Source organism: Vidua macroura, chromosome 2, assembly GCF_024509145.1.
Source record: "Vidua macroura isolate BioBank_ID:100142 chromosome 2, ASM2450914v1, whole genome shotgun sequence".
NCBI lineage: Eukaryota > Metazoa > Chordata > Aves > Passeriformes > Viduidae > Vidua > Vidua macroura.
The window spans coordinates 59,962,577-59,980,401 of record NC_071572.1 but is presented as its reverse complement, the minus strand read 5'-3'; the positions used below and the strand labels follow the sequence as shown (position 1 = coordinate 59,980,401).

Below are 17,825 nucleotides of genomic sequence, written 5' to 3'. Positions count from 1 at the left end.
TCCACAGCATGTCTGGCTTGCCCTCAGAGAGTAACCCTGGAAAAAACAGTAGATATCCTTATAAATCTTTATAAATAGATGTGTATCGTAGCACAAAGCATTTCACGGAGAGTGCTCCCATGCTGCAGAATGTGTTGTTTAAGGGCATGGGGTCAGGGCATGGAGGATGGTTGTAGGGTGGCTCTCAAAATGCATTTATAGCTGCACATGGGCAAGCTCAAACTGTGCATAGAATGTTGGCTGCCATCCTGTGTTGAAGACCATGTCCGACCTAAGGATGTGAGCTGTCCCCATTGCCTATTTCAATGTACAATATTTCACCTGAAATCCCTCTCTAATCTTAAACAGATCAGAAATTACTTATTACAGAGTGCCATAGGTGTACATGGTGCATTATGAACATATGAGGAGACAGATTGCTGCCCTGAAGAACTCACAATTGGATTTAGACAAATACAATAAGAAAGGAAAAAACTATCGGGATTGAAACTTTAAGCAGACAAATAAATGCCTGTATGCAATTGAATCGGTTGCAGTCCATGGAAGTACTCTCGTTTTTTTGATTGAAGTGTTCAGCTGTGTCACATCTACTGCTGAAGATGACAGACAGCTAGTTCCTTAGGTCTAAAATGCTTATATTTTAATGCTTGTTATGTCATGATTTATTAAATCAATTATAATGTAAAAATCAACTGAAAGGATAAACTTATGTTTAAGGATAGCCTGCAGCATCTAAAATGGAGACACTGGCCAAACTAGTAGAAGCAAGGTCAGATTTTGTTTAGTTCAGATAATTTATGCCCAAGTTGTAATGCTGATGTAATTTATGTTGCATTTAGTGTTTTGTTCCCTATGAAATTTGACTGTGCAACAGTGTGATATGAGTAATATTTTAAGACAGTATTTTTATAGATGAGGCTTGTATCTAATATACACAGAGATTTTACTGGTCTTTCTTGTGAAAGGAAGAAAAGGAGGAAGAAGGAAAGAAGGAAGTGAAAAGCACAAGGCAATAGCTGTGTAGGATTGCATCCTTTAAATAAGGGATAATATTTTACTAATTTTAATTTTTTTTTGTGTGTTTTCCTGAAAAAAAAGAGTTAAATATATTTTGAAAATCCTGGACTGACTAATATAGCTCTAATCTCCACAGCAGCTGTGAGATAGCCCTCCTGTCCTCTGCTCCATGCCTCTTTTTTCAGGCTTTTTGTTTATCCCTCAGTGAAGAAGTCCAGCCCCTGTGCTACAAATCAGCTGGAAAAAATCCTGCTTGTGTGCTGTGAAAAAGCGCCACTGAAGTACACCCTGTACGGCAAAGGGAATAGTCCTGAAAGGCAGCATGTAGATTTATAAAGTATGACAGCAGAAACAAGAGGTGTTGGTTATTTTTTATGGACAGCCATTAAAAAAAAAAAAAAAAAAGCCCTTATTTATCAAATCTGAGACAATGGTCATATAACGAGTTTCTCGAATTCAAGGTGAATCAAAGGAAAATTGTGTCCAGGAGGACAGAGATGCTCAGCCAGTACCGCTATGGCATGGCCATATGACATACCCAGCGGCAGGGACAGGGCTGTGAGTACAGCTGCCCGCAGACTCTGCCAAGGAGCCAGATGATGCTGGAAGAATATCTTTCGCAGCTCTGGATCTGGCTATTCTTGGCTTGTTCTCTGGCTGCAGGAGTTGGAGCTCATTGCTGGGCAGATAAACAGAGAGACTAATACAGAAGATGAGGAGCTGTTGATTGTTCGAGCAAATTGGAGATGAGCTGTTAAGCAGAGGAGTGTGGCAATCCCTGTGAAAAATCACCTGGTGGCTGACACTTGGTCCAGGATGAAAGTCACTTGGAATAAAACTCTACTCTCCCCCCAAGCACTCCCTCTCCCCAAATGATTAAATCCTGTGTATAATTACAAAAGTGTAAAAAGCTCTACCTCTTTCATACACTGATTTTTTTTTTTTCTCTAATTCCCATAATTGGCAAGCGGGTGTACATGGGGGAAAAATGGGGAGAAAACTTTGATTTTTTTTTTAAGCTGAAAACATGCAAGCCCTGTGTGGGTTAGGTCCTTTAGATATTTAAAAAGATTGAAGCAACTTCAAAGGAGACGTTCTGTTCTATCAGGTTAAGTATATTTTAATATTAGTGAGTCTTTTTTTTTTTTTTTTCAAGAACAGAGATCTGTTCTCTTGTGGAAATAAAACATTCTGAAAGATTTTATCCAGAATGGTTTTTAATTGTTTTTAAAGAGACAACACAGGATTTCAAGTATGCTGAAGCTGGTAAATGTCCCAGTTTCTGCTTATCAGTCTTGACTGCTCTGTGTTATCAGGTTGATTGTTGATAGTTATGTAAATCAATTTTTTTTATCAGCAGACTGCTGGGTGTTTTTTCGTTGTGTTTGTTTTTTTTTTTTAATTTTTTTTTTTTTTTTTGAAACAAGGAGCATTTTGTGGCTGAACAGGGTGCAGAGTGCCAGCCCTTCAGTTCAGAGACACAAGGTGTTTTCCAAAGGAGGATTTGCTGAATTTCTTGCATATGGCTGAGAATATGATGAATTACCAGAAGGCAGATCTATTCTCTCTCCAATGCAGGTGTCTGTTCGAGCTACCTCTCCTGCCCCGCCTGGTGGACTAAGTGCATTTGTCATGAGCAGTGTACTTTAGAAACAAACATGAAACGTGTGCTGGACAAATGGGAAGGTGAGTATTTAACAGAAAAAGGATGAAAAATCTTAGGAGGAGGGTCACTGCAACAGCTTGAAGTGTAAAGTGTAAGACATTGTGAGGTCACATAGGGATGGAGCTGCAGAAGTTCTGGGCAAAGTGTGGGGCCCATGGTCCCACAGCTTGTGATCCTCATGGAACTGCCCTTCCAGGCCCACTGGCAAGAGATGGTGCATGTGACAAAGATCTTCTCTAAATCCTGAGGGACATGTTACAAATGGGGATGTGTGACTCTGCAGAGCAGTATCCCAGGTGGCATCTGCTGTGGCAGATTCAGGCTGTGATACAGATAATTTGATCTGTTTTTTCAGAAGAGGCAAACGTAGAGGCTGTATTTCCATCTTCTGTTGTCAACCCTGGTTTTGGTAGCAAAGCCTCTGTGTGGGATTCGTAGCCAGCTGGTTTAACATCTGGGCAAGAAGTCTGCAGGGAAGTGACTGCCTCTTAGCCTCTCTTCTCTCTTTTTATTGTAATCCAGATAATGAAAGCAACAAGTGGCTGATCTGCCCTTTGTAACCCCGAGGAGATCCAGCTGCCAGCTTCTGAACATTCTTGTTATTTTAGATTAACCTCCTGGCCTGTGAGCCTTTTGGGGGGTCAACACCAGAAATAAGGCAGCGAGCAGGGTTATTTCTTCCCTTCTGGTTCAGACTCCACATAATGTAGATGGGATGCTTTCGTCTGGGAATACTCTGGAGAACGGCTCCTTGCCAGGTTCTCCTTGTGTGCAGAGTCAGGGACCAGAAGCATATGGCAGAGGACTGTTCCACAGGTTTTTCTCTGTCCCATCCGTCACAAATGGTAGGGTAAGGAGGAGTCTCTGTGTTTGGTGAAGGTGCTCCTGAAAATGGCTATCCAGTGGACATGGGATAGTGGAGCAGGTGACTGTTCTTCCAGTGGATGTCCTCCCTCAGTCTGTGGGAAGGTAAGCTGACTCGGGACATTCTCCTGCTGGGATCAACACAGCCAGAGGACAGAGCATCCTGTCTTGTTAGATCCTGTCATTACTAACAGTGGTTAAAGATGTGTTTTCATGTGTAACGTGGTGCATCTGTCCTCAGTTAGCCGGACTCCTGTAGCTGAAATAAGGTCATGTCCCCATTGTGTATTAGTCACTCTGAAAACTCCCTCTGTATTTAAAGCCTCCTTGTCCTTCAGAACATTATCGGGGGAGGGGTTAGTTTTACTACTGAGGTAATTTTAGGCTAGAGTGATCCTGAATGAAATCTTGATGAGGCAAAGTAAAGAAGGGAAAAAATAGCAATCTCAGAGCTTCTGTAGTGCTCACGTGTGCCTTATGATCTCTGCATGAAGTCTTAATGGTGCACAGCAATGAGCAGAGTACATATGCTCAATAAAACAGATGCTAGAGATGTTTCCTTAAATAACTCTTTTGCTAATTCAGCTCAGCTTTGGCTTTCTGCTTGCTCTGGGTGTCCAGTCTGTAATTCCCCTGATAAAGAACTTGCTGGGGATGCTATAGCTTGGGACAGAACCGTGACCAGGGAATTAGCTTCCCTCAGAATCAGCAGAAAAGGAAGATGCCCCAAAAGCAGACTATCTGTAAGTGACTGTAGATAGCCTCAAGCCATAGTTTTCATCTAAAGGGATTTGATCAGCTTCATTCACAAACTGGATCAATGCCACAAAGGAAAGTTACCATTTCAATGGCAAAACTGTCTCTTTTTGCTGCTTACTTCTTAGCAGGGACATCCAGGTAGTACCAAATTTACCCCATTCTTTCCTGGATACCAGGTTATCCCACAGAAGGAACTGGAAAATTTGGTGATGCAGATTGAGTTATCCACACAAAAAATTATGATTCATTCTGTTCTTGAAGTGGTCTGATATATAAAATATGCAAAATGATTTAAAAAGTCAGATAAATAATGGTGTGTGTGCTCTCATTATTCATCCTCATGTTTAATTTAGAAGCATCACATTTGTAATGAATGTGACACTGAATGCTACAGAATTTCCAGCCCAGGGCACTGCAGTACCCAAGAAACAGAGGCAAGATCTGGAAGAAGTGCTCCAATCCCATGTGGCTGGTCTGCTGCCCATCTTTCACTTGCCAAGCTGAAGGTCTCAAACATGGCTATGGGCTTAGTTTCTCAGAGGGATTTCCATGGCTTGCAGGGCTGACCAAACCTGTGAGCTGGGAATGGGTGGCAAAGGGCTGCCAAGTTCAAAACCCTCCCAGCCTGCAGCTCCAAATGCCCACCTCCTGGTTGCAGTAAAGGAGCAGGTCCCTTTACCTTTTCAGACAACAATTTTTATTTTTCTTAAAGGATGGAGCAAGTCTCAGTATTTTTCTGCAAGAGACATCTGGAACATGATGAAGGAGCTGTCTCTTGCATGTGGCCTCCTGGTTATGACACTTATCCAAAATATAGACCCAGGTTTGTTCTCTGCTCTCATGGAGAGGGTTTGAATCTGTTGGTCACAACTACCAGGTGATGGGCTTATGAGGTGAGGAGGAACATTGCAGGGAAAATAAACAGCCTTAGGCATGATTCCAGGGAGAAGGGATGGAAGAGGGAATAGGAATTGTAAAAAACAAGGTAATTCTGTCACCCTCTGTAAAAGCACCTTCAAGCTATTCTATAGATTAAGGGTACCACCCTCAGCATCTCCTTTTCCAGATGCTTTTTAAAAGTAGAATGCCTCAGGGAGCATTTTGTGAGCACTGGGACTGCACCACTGTTAGGTGTGCTTTGACAGTAAGTCTTGGAGAGGGCTACACAGGGAACTTAGTTTGTTGTATATTTTGCCTGCATCTTGTTAGTCTGTATGGCTGAGCTCCCTACACCTGGAGCAGATCTAGGCTTTCCAGGAACCAGAACTCTGAATTTTTTAGAATGTTTTCCATTGGAGAGAGAATGTTTTCAACTGGAAAGAGAATGACTACTGAATTTAGATACTTCCAGGGCTAAATAGATGTTGAATGGGGCACCAAAATCCCTAATAAAATTACCCCTACACCAGTGGACTGCTCTGATCCTTATGTAAATATTGCCAGTACAGCAGAGAGACTCATTAAATACAACATTTTGCAGCCTAACATTAGCTACAACACCAGGCTTCAAAAGGTCCAAATTACCTTTAGCAGATTCTGTCGATCCCCATTCCTGTTATCTCTCATTAAAAAGTACAGGTGATGGTAAGCAAGCTTGTTAAATAAATGCAAACAACCCAAGAGAATGAAAGTGTGGGCAGTTGAGGCCAGCACCTTGAAATCCTCTGTGGAATCACCAAGCTGGTAGGTGACAAAGTACAAATGGATGAAGACAGCAAGAGACTAAGGCAGAAAAGTGCCTGTAGTGGGAGGTGAGCTGCCCCAGCAACATGGGCATGGTGATCAGCCCAGTGGTACCAGCTTGTTACCAATAGAGAATTATTTTCTTCTGGTAGAGTAGCAGGGATGGATATGGTTATTTCCTGATGTAGCTGTATTCAGTTGAGATTTTCTGTTAACACAGCTATGGACCATATGCCTCTGTGAGCATCAATGTAGAAGCACAGTGAGAATCCCCTGAGTTACTGGGCACCTTTTGTAGCATCATCTGAGAGACAGTCAGCTCAGAGTAGTCTGGAGCATCAGCTGGTTTCTGGTGGTTTTGTCTTGTGGTTAAACTGATAAGCAAGCAGTTTAGAAGATGCTATACTGGGATATCATTCCTGATTCTGATGTTGAGAATATTACACATGATCCATATATAATGAGATTTTATTTTTCAACTAAAATGAAAGACTTAAGGAAATGGAAAGTGGTGTTTTGGTGTTGGATTTTTAATTTTTTGTCCCTTTTGAGGCTGTTTGGACAGAAGTGAGCTCTTGTTTTCAAATGACCTCCTAAGAATTTAGTGTGCCTTTTGACCTTTGTCAGTAAAATAGACAGAAAGATTTTCAGAGGAAGCAAACAAGATCTTAAAAGTGGGTAATGGAGTTGGAAGTCCCAATAGTACACTGTTGAGGTGCATTAACTCCATTTGTTATAGGAAGATTCATCAGGAGAGAAGATTAAATGGGCAAAGCTGGGAAAAGGAATTAAAATAAATAATGAAAAAGATAACTTTTAACTTACTGTATCCACAGACTTAGTGTTTCATGAAACAGAACAAAAAAAAAATATTTTCCCAAAAAGTGTGCTCCCAAAACAGTGCTGTGTATGTGTTATGATTTTTTTTTTCTGCAGCCTTTGAATTAATTAGCTACCATGTTGAATTCTAAGTGCAATAATTAAGCAAATTAATGCTGCAGTGAAGTTATTAATGAGGTAAAATATGCTACTATGCTTTCAATAAAGAACTCTCGTTTTCTCTCTTACCAAGAAACTGGAAAAACTTTTATTTCAGGCCAAACACCTTATCTGGAGTTCTTAGAGAGAGGGTTCTTAGTCATATGCTGGTGAGCAATTGCTTAAAGCGGCAGTTAATATCTGCGTTTTTAGACACCTGTAAAATATTTCAGAAATGTTGCAGTGACAATGAAGTTATCAACCTGGTTTCTAGCAGAATCAATAATGAGGAAAGGAAGGTGTTCTATGACCTGTACTGTGGCTTTTGTTCTTTTCTCCAGTTTCGGGCAGCTGGGGTGCCTGGCTAGGCGCTGCCTTTTGGTGAGACCAAAGCTGCTGCATGCACGGAGGCTCTAGGGCTAAGCGCTCTGGCATGGGTACACAGCTTTCGTAGCCTTATGCTGAGAGGAAGCAAAGGGACGAGAGAAGGCACACCTTGCATGTGTGGCTGAGAATGTTTATTTCCCACATGGCCGCTGTGGCTGGAGTGGCTGTTCCCAGGCACAGTGCGAGGACAAAATGTCGCTGGGACAGAGAGAGCATTGGGTTAAATAGGGGGCGGGCAGACAGGGGTGGGAATCCCCCTCTCCCAATAGGGACAGAAAACAGGGGAGTGGCGTGGATTACAACAACCTATGGAAACGTGACGGAGGTGGGTACAGTGTTATGGGACAAATGGGAATACAAAGGTGGGGTGATTGAAACAGAACTTTCAAGAAGAATTCGGGAGTGGCTACAAGATGGACATGTAGGAGCTCCTGTGTTAGACAACTTGGAGCAAACCATTGTGGGGGGAAAATGGCGGTACAGAGAACCGACTAACATTTATTAAAACCCCTAACTGAACCAACCTGGCATATAGCACTGTACTTCCATTATGGAAGAGGATAATACCTATTGAAGGATTGCTATTTTTGTGAGGATATTTTAAATATTCAATTCATATGCAGCAGTGAAGGCAATTATTACCAAGACATAATCAAAAATACATTTCTCTATTCAGTATGTCTGGTGCCATTATGTTTTGAGATTGCTAAAAAATATTCTGCATGGAAACATGATGGTAATTATTTTTTTGCTTGGAAATATGTGCATGCAACAATCATAATAAGTAATAACTGGTTTCGGTAAACTTCGTCCAAGTGTTTGGAGATGGGCATGTAATCTGTAAAGCCATTTAAAATATGACAGTAAAAGACTGTTCCTTGAAATGCTAAAAGTATCCATCTATGAAGAAAAACAGTCATGTTATAACATAGAGATCCCTTGTATGGCTCCTGCTTTCTCTGTCTCTGCCTAACAATCACTTCTTGTAATCCTTAGCAATCCAACAGACACTGCATTTTCCCCTGCTGAGTTCTTGTTCATAAGCAGCTTCTATGAATTTTAGGTATAGCTTCTCTGGGAAAACCTTTCAGCCTCTTTCTTTCACTCCTTACCTCTCCCTTGCTGTACTTTATCCTTCTTGTTATTGGTATCACTTTGGTTGGATTTCCAAGTGCTGAAGGGCTTCTGACTGGTTCAAAGAGGCCCTTGAGCCAAGCCAGGCAGCTGTGTTCATTAGTTTCTTGGTTTTGTGTTTCATCCTTCTTTTTTAAATTTTATTTTTATGTTCAGCAATATAAATGCCTTGGTGATTTTCTTATCAATCTCATGAAAAGATGTATTCTTGCTACCTCCTAGGATTTAATTTTCTTCCTTTAAACCTTCAGGATATTTTCCTGTTCATTTGCTGACATGTCTTTTGTTTTCAAATAGACTGCTAGCAGGTCCTTTTTTGGTACCAAAACCAAACCCCTACCAAAACCAAACATATTTTAGTTATTTTGCAGTCAGTAAAATGGTTCAGGTAACATTATCTACTGTGTTTTAACTCTATGCCAAGAATAATCTCTCCTCTTGACATGCTAATTTTAGAACATTAAAGTGGTGAGAAATAATTTCTCTAAATTTTCTTCCTACAGGCAGTTTGACCGGTTTACTGGACAGTGGTTGAAGTTTTCCATCTAAAAAAAAAAATGTCAGGAGTTTTCTGCTGCTTTGATCTGTAACTGCAGCATCTACTTCCCTTTAACTTGCTCCAAGGCTAGCAGTTCATCCATATATTTATATCCTTATGGGCTGGATCCATATTGAATGGGCTCTGCTGTTTAGATCTCATCACTCAACACTTTCGCATCACTGGGGGTACAGGTTTAATTTGATTATAGCACAACTCATCCATGTGTTTACCCTCACCAGCCTTTTTGGTGCATGCTGACTCTGGCATTATGAGTCTCCACTCTACCTCTTGCAATTTCTGCAGTGCCCTCTTCTGCATCTCTAAAACTTCTTGCCAAGACATCCCCATGCCAACTGGTGAGACTCCTTCTGCATGCCAGAGTTACAGACTGAATGCCCTTGTACTCTGGAGCATCAAAAACTGGTCAGCGCTGAAGATTGTTTATCAGGGAATTAAGATAGACTGAACATCCGTTTATACCACCTTATATTTGGGTGTCTAAACATCAGTTGTTGGTCTAAAAGCCACAGTATGTGAACAGTAAATAATTTTAGTAAATTATCTTTCAGTGGGGTTTTAAGAATGTGGTAAGGTAGTTACTGGAATCTAAGTTAGAGGACATGGGAGGATGTAAAAAAGCAGGGTGAAGTATTTGATGACATCTAGCAGGTAAACTGTCAGGACACTTGTCCTTTATGGTCTGACTCTGAAAATACTGTTTGTGCCTTTATCTGGTCTTGTGCATGTAGCTTCAGGTGAAGACAGCCAGAATAGAGTCTGGTGGAGGTTCTCACACATACCGCTACTGCAGTTACAGGGAATGCTGTAGTTCCTAAAAGCCATGTAGAAATGCAGGCACTTTCCATACAGATTCACTGCAAGGAGAGCATCTACATTTGGTGTTAGTTTCAGTGTGGTCATACCCTGGTTAAATTTAGACTGTTGCTATTTATTTGCGTTCCTGAGTGCCTTGGAATCTTTGGCATGGATGTGGACCTTGCTGTGCTCACACTGCACTACAACAAAATGAAAAGGTTACCTCTGCAGTAAAGAGTTCACACTGTATGGAGCTGAAGTCTGCACATATCACTCTCTTCCCCCTGAAGACTGTCCTCTTGGTTAAACATGAGAGCTCTGATATCAAAGACTGAAGGTCTTTCAGTTCAAAGGCCAGGGTGTTTTTCTATAAGGTAAATAGTGGCAGTGCCTAAAGAGGGTCTAAATGACCTGGGAGGAAATATGTCAAGAATGACTGCAGCCCTATGTATATTAGTTTGCATTTCTGTATGATTTTCTTTGATCCAAAATGTGTTGCTGCTTCACTTATTGTGGAGGTTCTTACATGATTCCCTTAGTCAACAGCAAAACTCCATCAGGAATTCATTAGACAGTGTTTGTACAGATGTAAAGCTCCCTCTAAGTGATCATATTATTATTTCTATTGGGCCTGATCCTGTCCCTTAGTCACATAAACATTTCCCAAGAAGACAGTCAACTGATGTGACAGAGAGGACTGCAGCAGTGAATTTTAATTTATGCTGCCAAGGCAGCAGTAACATTTTTCCTGGTACATATGAGTTTTGTTATTAATCATATTTTTTAATCTTATTTTTAAAATTGATTATAATGAACTACACTTCTATATTGTGCACAGTGAACACTTTAAAAGTAGGGAACACCTTACTTTTCATGATCCAGAAACCATTTTAAACCTTTACCTGTACTTTGTTATATGTTCTGTCTGGACTTCTGTAAGGTCTTTGACATGATCTCTCACAACATCCTTCTCTCCAAACTGGAGTCATAAGGATTTGATGGGGGCACAGGTGAGTGGACGAGGAATTAGTTGAATGGTCTCATCCATAGGATAGAGGTCACCAGCTCAGTGTCCAGATGGACATTGGTGAAGAATGGCGTCCCCCAGGGTTTGTAGTGGGACCAGTGCTGTTAATATCTTTATCAATGGCATAGGCAGTGGGATGGAGTGCACCCTCAGCAAGTTTGCAGATGACACCAAGCTGAGTGGTGCAGCTAACATGCCTGAGGGATGGGATGCCATCCAGAGGGACCTGGACAGGCTGGAGAAGTGGGGCCATGGAAACCTCATGAATTTTAACAAGACCAAGTGCAAGGTGCTGCACCTGGGTCAGGGCAACCCCTGGTAGGAGCACATGCTGGGGGATGAATGGATTGAGATCAGCCCTACCAACAAAGACTTGGAGAGGCTGATGATGAAAAACTGGACACAACCTGACAATGTGTGCTTGCAGCCCAGAAAGCCAAACCTGTCCTGGGCTGCAACAAAAGCACTGTGGCCAGGAGGGCAAGGGAGGGGATTCTGCCCCTCTGCTCTGGTGAGACCCCACCTGCAGCGCTGCATTCAGTTCTGGGATCCCCCGTACAGGAAGGACATGGACCTGTTGGAGTGGGCCTGGAGGAAGGTCACAAAAATTATCAGAGGGATGGACTACCTCTGCTGTGAAGACAGGCTGGGAGAATTCAGGCTGTTCACCCCAGAGAAGAGAAGGATCTGGGGAAACTTTATTGTGGCCTTTCAATATCTAAAGGGAGCTTATATAAGAGCTTATAAGAATGACAGGGACAAACTTTTTAGCAGGGACTGTTGCAATAAGACAAGGGGTAATGGCTTTAAATTATAAGAGGGTCGATTTAGAGGAAATGTAAGGAAGAAAGTTTTTACAATAGGAGTGGTAAAACACTGGCACAGGCTATCAAGAGAAATAGTAGATGTTCCATCACTGGCAACATAAAAAGTCAGGTTGGATATGGCTCTGAGCAAACTCATCTAGTTGAAGATGTCTCTGATAATTGCAGGGGAGTTGAACTAGAGGAACTTTAGAGATCCCTTCAAACCTAAACTATTCCATGACTCTCTGGTCACTGATGGGCCAACACACATGTCAACTGTCTGTGATACTGTTGAATTTTGGGTCATTACTGTAGAACATCTCTGAGGTCGTACTACCCAGTTACTTGGCTGACAATGCAAAGAGAGAAATGTTCTACAAATAGGGTAAGAAAAGAAGAACAAAGAACTTCTTTTTCTCTTCAGTGAGCATAGCTGTAAACATTTGGAGGTTTTGGAGTCAGAACATACCCCCCCAGCTGGATTTAGTTGCTTGTCATCTCAATGCCAGGGGAAGCAGCTTGGTTGCAGTGGAGGTTGAAGCTAGTGATTGTTTTCAGCATTAAGCTCTGGGATGTTGGTTGGATGAGGCGACCCCAGAGGTTTCTTCCAGCTTAAGCCCATGAGTCTGTGGGGATTTATTGCTAAATCAAGGTTGGAAATGGCATTAGATGTTTCTTTGGCTTGAAAAAGTACTGCCACTGTTGTATGTCTGAGTGTGTGTGTACATGCAAATATGGGAATACTCCTCCTGCTGCAACTCATGAATGTGTAGCTCTGTGTACACGACACTTGTGATGGATAAAACTTGCTCCAGGATGCATACCAAATCTTTGCTGGAGGCAAAGGCTTTCCAGTGAGTGGGGTATGGTATGACCAATGAAGACTACTTATGTTCTTCAGAGCACACAGTTCATCTTACAATATTCAGTTTGAGACAGGTGGCATGGCAGATACACCACTCTGCTGCTTCCCTGCAGTGTTGAGTTGAAAGCTTTGTCAAGCACTGGAGAATTACCACTTTGGAGGTAGAAAGCTAATGTGCAATAGTTAGGATAGAAGAAGTCTCATCGGGGATATAGAGGGACCTGGCTTCCATATGTCTTCATAAAACCACTTGAAAATGGTCCTCTTGATTCTGGCCTCCTGTTAAACTGTATTCCTCACATGAATGTAATGAAAATAAATCATTTGTCAATCTGGAGACACTGAGCAGCACAGAGAAGAAATAAAGCATTAGGTCTTAGAAATGCACATCTTTCTTAGGCACCCCTGGGAAGCTTGGTCTGTGTATCAATGTTGAGTGCAGTTGGCATAGCAGGGCAGAGCAGTGATTTCCCTTCCCCAACACCACACATCTTTAGCCCATCTGGAGCACAGCATGGTTAAACTTATGCTGACTGAAGGCTCTACGAATGAATCTAAATGAATGTACTGAAGGTTCCTCCATAGCCTGTTTGCACCCACTGTCAGGATCCCTCATGCTAGTGACTGATGGCATGCTGGCAATGACAAACCCTTGCACTCATGAAGCTGCACTGTGTATGTTGGCTCTGTCTGGCTGTGTCCTCTTTAATCAAATGATTTTATACAGAACAAATATTTCCAGGCTTGTGCTTTTATTTCAGCACAAGTTGGTCTGTGCTGGGCTGACTGCACATGTCTTGTTGCCTGTCTCCAGCCCAGTTCAGGGCACCTTATAAGGAATATCTGTTTGCTTTCCAATTGGCTGAGACATAGACTTCAATTTTGTGTGCTCCTTTGCATCCAGGCAATAAATCTTGTAATAGCTTAACTTTTTATATGAATGCTGCCTCAGGCAAGGACTGTGTGGCCTAGAAAACAGGAGGTTTAATATTTTATAAAATCTCCAAATGCTGTTTTGCTGCTACCTCTCCTTGAGTGAATGGAAGCCACAGTAAACCTCCAGACTCTGAACAGGATCAGGGAACAGAAATAATCATGGACCATCTCAGTTAACTGACATTACACAGAAATTAAACACTGGGGGAAATGGTTTGAGTGAAAATACTTGAGGAAACCACAATCCATTTGGGAAATAAGCAAAATCTAAAAAAAAAAAAAAAAAAACAAACAACCTGTGCCCCACAGGTAAGTAATTTGAGGAAAATTGGTCACTTGTCTCTAATTGTAGCAAGGCTGGGGTGTGTTTTGAGCTAGGCAAACAGTTCACATGAAGGTAGACATGAGATCAAACAGTGAAGTCAACAGCCTGGCTCTGTTCTTCAGTAGTGTTAGAACTTCGAATTGCTGAGGGGACATTACTGTGGCCACTTCATTTACATCTATTAGGCACCACTTGCAGCAAGCAACTGGGGACAGTTGGATTTGTTATGCTGGAGGAATACCTTGCATCCCCCAAAACAGAAATAATTCCCTTGTTTTTTGTGGGTTAGGACTGATCCATGTGACAGTGGCACTTACAGATTCATCCATGAGATTCATGAATACTGACTTAGGGCTGCTTTTAGACTTTGATGCAGTTGGGGCCCTTTTGTCTTCCTCAACTGTCTCTCTGGTCTCAGGACAGAACTTTGAAAAGCCAAGTGAAAAACAAACCATGCAGAATGAAAAGAAGCCAAGAGACTCCATGACGAAGCTTAAGAATGTAGCAATTTGTGTTTTTCCAGTCATAACATACACCTTTCTTGAGGTACTAAAGATTCTGCGTGTAGCTCTTGGTATCTTATGCAACCTCTTCTCAACAGTGCAACACAGAAAGTAGTATCCTGTGGTGTAGTCCAATGATATGGGCTACATGATTGGCTATGGGCTTATTATTGGTAGAAATTGGATCAGGAGAGTACTTGTGTTTCTTCCATGGAATTTCATAGAGTTGAGTGAAAGAGAGGGAAGAGTTAGGGGACTGTGCCTTCCCCCCTCTCTTTTTTTGGTGTGATGGACTATGACTATGACACTGTGGTTGTATCCACTCATCAATTTTTCCCCTCAAAGTGGCTGAAGCCAGACAGGAAAGGCAATGGAGTTCACTGAAATACTTGAACTGAAACATGGGATTAAATGGTTAGCAGAACTGTATTTGTACAGCCCCTCTGGAGACTGGAATGAATTGGTTTGAGTCAGGAGCCCACACTGCCATTTGCAAGCCCTGCTCAGGATCTCTCATTTTAAGCATAAGCTTAAAATGGTCAGGGAGGGATCCAGTGTTGTAGAACCTGAATGCACTTCATCATTAGCTTTTTTTTTTTCCCTTCCTTTTTTTTCTTTTTCTTTTTTTTTTTTTTTTTAACAGTTGCTGTTCTGACCACATTTTCAACCAGAGAACCAGAGCCATCTGATGGTGAGCAAAAATGAATGACTTCTTGGAATTTGTCATTTCCAGGTGTTATTACTACCAGTCAAGAAATATATCAGATGGACAACTTGTACCAGTTTTTCTCAAAAAGAGATGGGGAAGAGATAAATTATGGCTCTTGAACATGCTTCACTCATTCATCCATAACAACTGAATGGGTTAAAACTTGAAATGTGTCTAGAAGGGGTAACTGGCACTAAGATCTTCTACAAAGGTTGTGATAAATTACCTTTGGAAAGCCCCTTTGCCCTTCATATGGGTGGCAGATAAGGGGTCACCAGGAAGCTGTGCTGGCAGTTCAGGGTGATAGGGCTTCAGACTGCTTTTTTCTGTACTTCCTTCCAACCCTCTGTTCCCATTTTGTATTTTCATACCAGTGCAGCTGCTCAGCTTGTTTCAGCATTGCCTCTGCTTTCTGCATTCCTGCCTTTCATTCCTGCACAGGTCTCTCACTCCCGGCTGTTTCTCCTCCCTCCTTACATCAACCTCTTGCAACATAAACCTTGGAACATCCTCCATGGAGCTTGTTGCCTCTGAGCAAATAGTAGTGGTGAGGGGATGCAAACAGTGCCAGAGAGAAAACCCAGACAATTAACAATGCAGAAAATAGTCAACCTGGACTCTATCTAGTCTCTCTCTCTCTCTCTCTCTCTCTCTCTCTCTCTCTCTCTCCCCTTCCCCCTCCTTCTCCCTCCCTGTTTTTTTCTTGGGGACTTTGTCCTTTTTTCTGGAGCTGTGCTTGGCATGTTGATGTAGGTCCAGTGTGTGAAAAAACAGGCTGGGTTGGGTTCTGCATTTAAGGGGGATTTCTTTAGAGCCATCTGCCATCTCAAAAATTAAAGCAGGGAAAGGTCATTGGGATAAACCGATTTTCTAAACAAAAACAACTCATGAATAAAACTTAAAAAAAAAAAAAAAGAGAATATCCTGAGGGGAGGGGCAAACTTTATAACAAGAAAGAAACACACCCCAAAAACCCCACAGTCTGCCCATGCTGATCTCCACTCACCCCTTTCCAGTTCATTTCCATCCTTTTGGGAAAGGGACTGGTCTCCTTCTTTCCTTCCTGAACCCCCCTTCCCCCTCCTCCTGACCCCCCCATGCCTTGTGTCTGTCTTGGGAGAGGAGGACTTGCAATCTGTGCTGGGGATGTGGCCGTAAGCTTCCTAATGACTTTCCAGTGGTAATGTCCAGGGGCCTTTGTGCCTCCCCATAGCAACTCTGCAGCAGGAGCAGTAGCAACCAAGTCACTTTTGTCCCTTGCTTGCTTCAGCAATGCCTCCTTCACTCTTTTGCTGGGTTTCTTGAGGTCACACACAGGAGCAGTGAGCCTGCCCCTGTGCAGACAAGAGAGAACTCACAGCCCTGCACAGGCACAAAAAGCAGCAAAATCCTCCTTCCCCTCCCCCATTTCAGCAGTGAGAAATAATAAGGATTATAGGAAAAGCTGGCTGCAGGAATATGGGTCACTGGCCATGCTGGCCACAGCTACTGCACTGCTTATCTGGGCTGAGCCTGACAAGGGAGCAAACTACCTGAGATGGAAAAGGGGATGAGGGAAGCTCACAAGCTACCCATCAACTGCTTTTGTTTCTCTGCCCAGCAATCAGCTCTCTATATTCTCTGATGAGACCTTAGCACAAAAACAAGTAGATAGTTTCCATGTTTGTTTCCATTCTGCAGGGCCTGCCCTAAGCACCAGTTCTCAGGGGTCCCCTAAATGGAAGAAATCCTTAAAATGGTTGCTGTCTGCAAGACCTGGTAGGGGCTATGGGGGGTCTTCTTGGAGATGGCTGAAGAGAGACCCTAAAGATCTGAAAAAAGGTCTTGCAAGGAGCACTGTGACATTGTCCAGAGGGACTATCTTTGAGGGTGAGTGTCACATCTACCCACACAGCAGTGCTCTGGATCCACATCCTTGCTCTGCCCTCTAAACCATCAAGGTTGTGTTACAGCCTTCACTATCTTCCCCGTAGGTCTACAGGAATGATGAGACCTGCCCATAACCTTAAGGAAAGAAGCTGAAAACATCCAGTGCCAAAGGGATGCATGTCTGCCTCTTTATGGGTGATGAGGGTGCAAAGGGGCTGTGTTTGGTTCTCTCCCCTCATGTTGTTCTTCTCAACCACAGGTTCCTGATGTGGGAAAATTTCACCCATGCTCTGGCAATTGCCAGAGAAACTCAGGCATCATTTCATCCAGTCAGCAGGATTTTGTCCATGTACTGCCAAAAAAGCTGTAAGTGTTTTGGTGTGGGATCTCTGGAGTCAGCTTCTTTCTTAGACTCATCAGGTCATGCTAGCAAGCAGCTAGACAGACTGGTTTCTCCCCCAGCCATGTGTGGACAAGGCTATGTGCCACCAAGTCTATAGGAAAAGGGTCTGAGAATGCCAAGGTATGTAAGGTGCAATCAGGCCTGCATCCCATCCAAATCCGTTTTGTCACAGATCAGAACCACTGGCTCTGCTCCCATCGTCCACTCATGGCTTGCCAAACAGCAGTTTGAGGTGGGGAATGATGTCATGATCGAGCTGCTGAAGGAAAACTACATGGACTATTATGTAAGCCCTTTCTAAAGCTACTTTTTGTTGGTATTTTGGGAAAAGTAAGAACACATTAATGAAATTTAGCATTTATTTATCTGAAGTCTGATGACATCAATTGAAAGACATCCATTCAGCCAGTTCTTTTATAGTGGCTTCTAGTGTGTGCTCTTTTCTCTTGCCTTTCTCCATTTTATTTAGCTTTAGAATGGCTAAAATGAACAATATTAGGAGAAAATGGAAGTACTTGACTGAAAAGAATTAATGAA

The 17,825-nt window shown here is 42.4% G+C and overlaps 1 long non-coding RNA gene across 1 annotated transcript; it reads left to right on the top strand.

Annotated features, from left to right (window-relative positions):
* The first annotated feature begins 2,886 nt into the window (after positions 1–2,886).
* Positions 2,887–4,535, top strand: LOC128804201 (uncharacterized). Its single transcript, XR_008435968.1, has 3 exons — positions 2,887–3,049; positions 3,533–3,652; positions 4,483–4,535. It is a non-coding gene; the product is annotated as an uncharacterized LOC128804201 (long non-coding RNA).
* Positions 4,536–17,825: the final 13,290 nt, after the last annotated feature.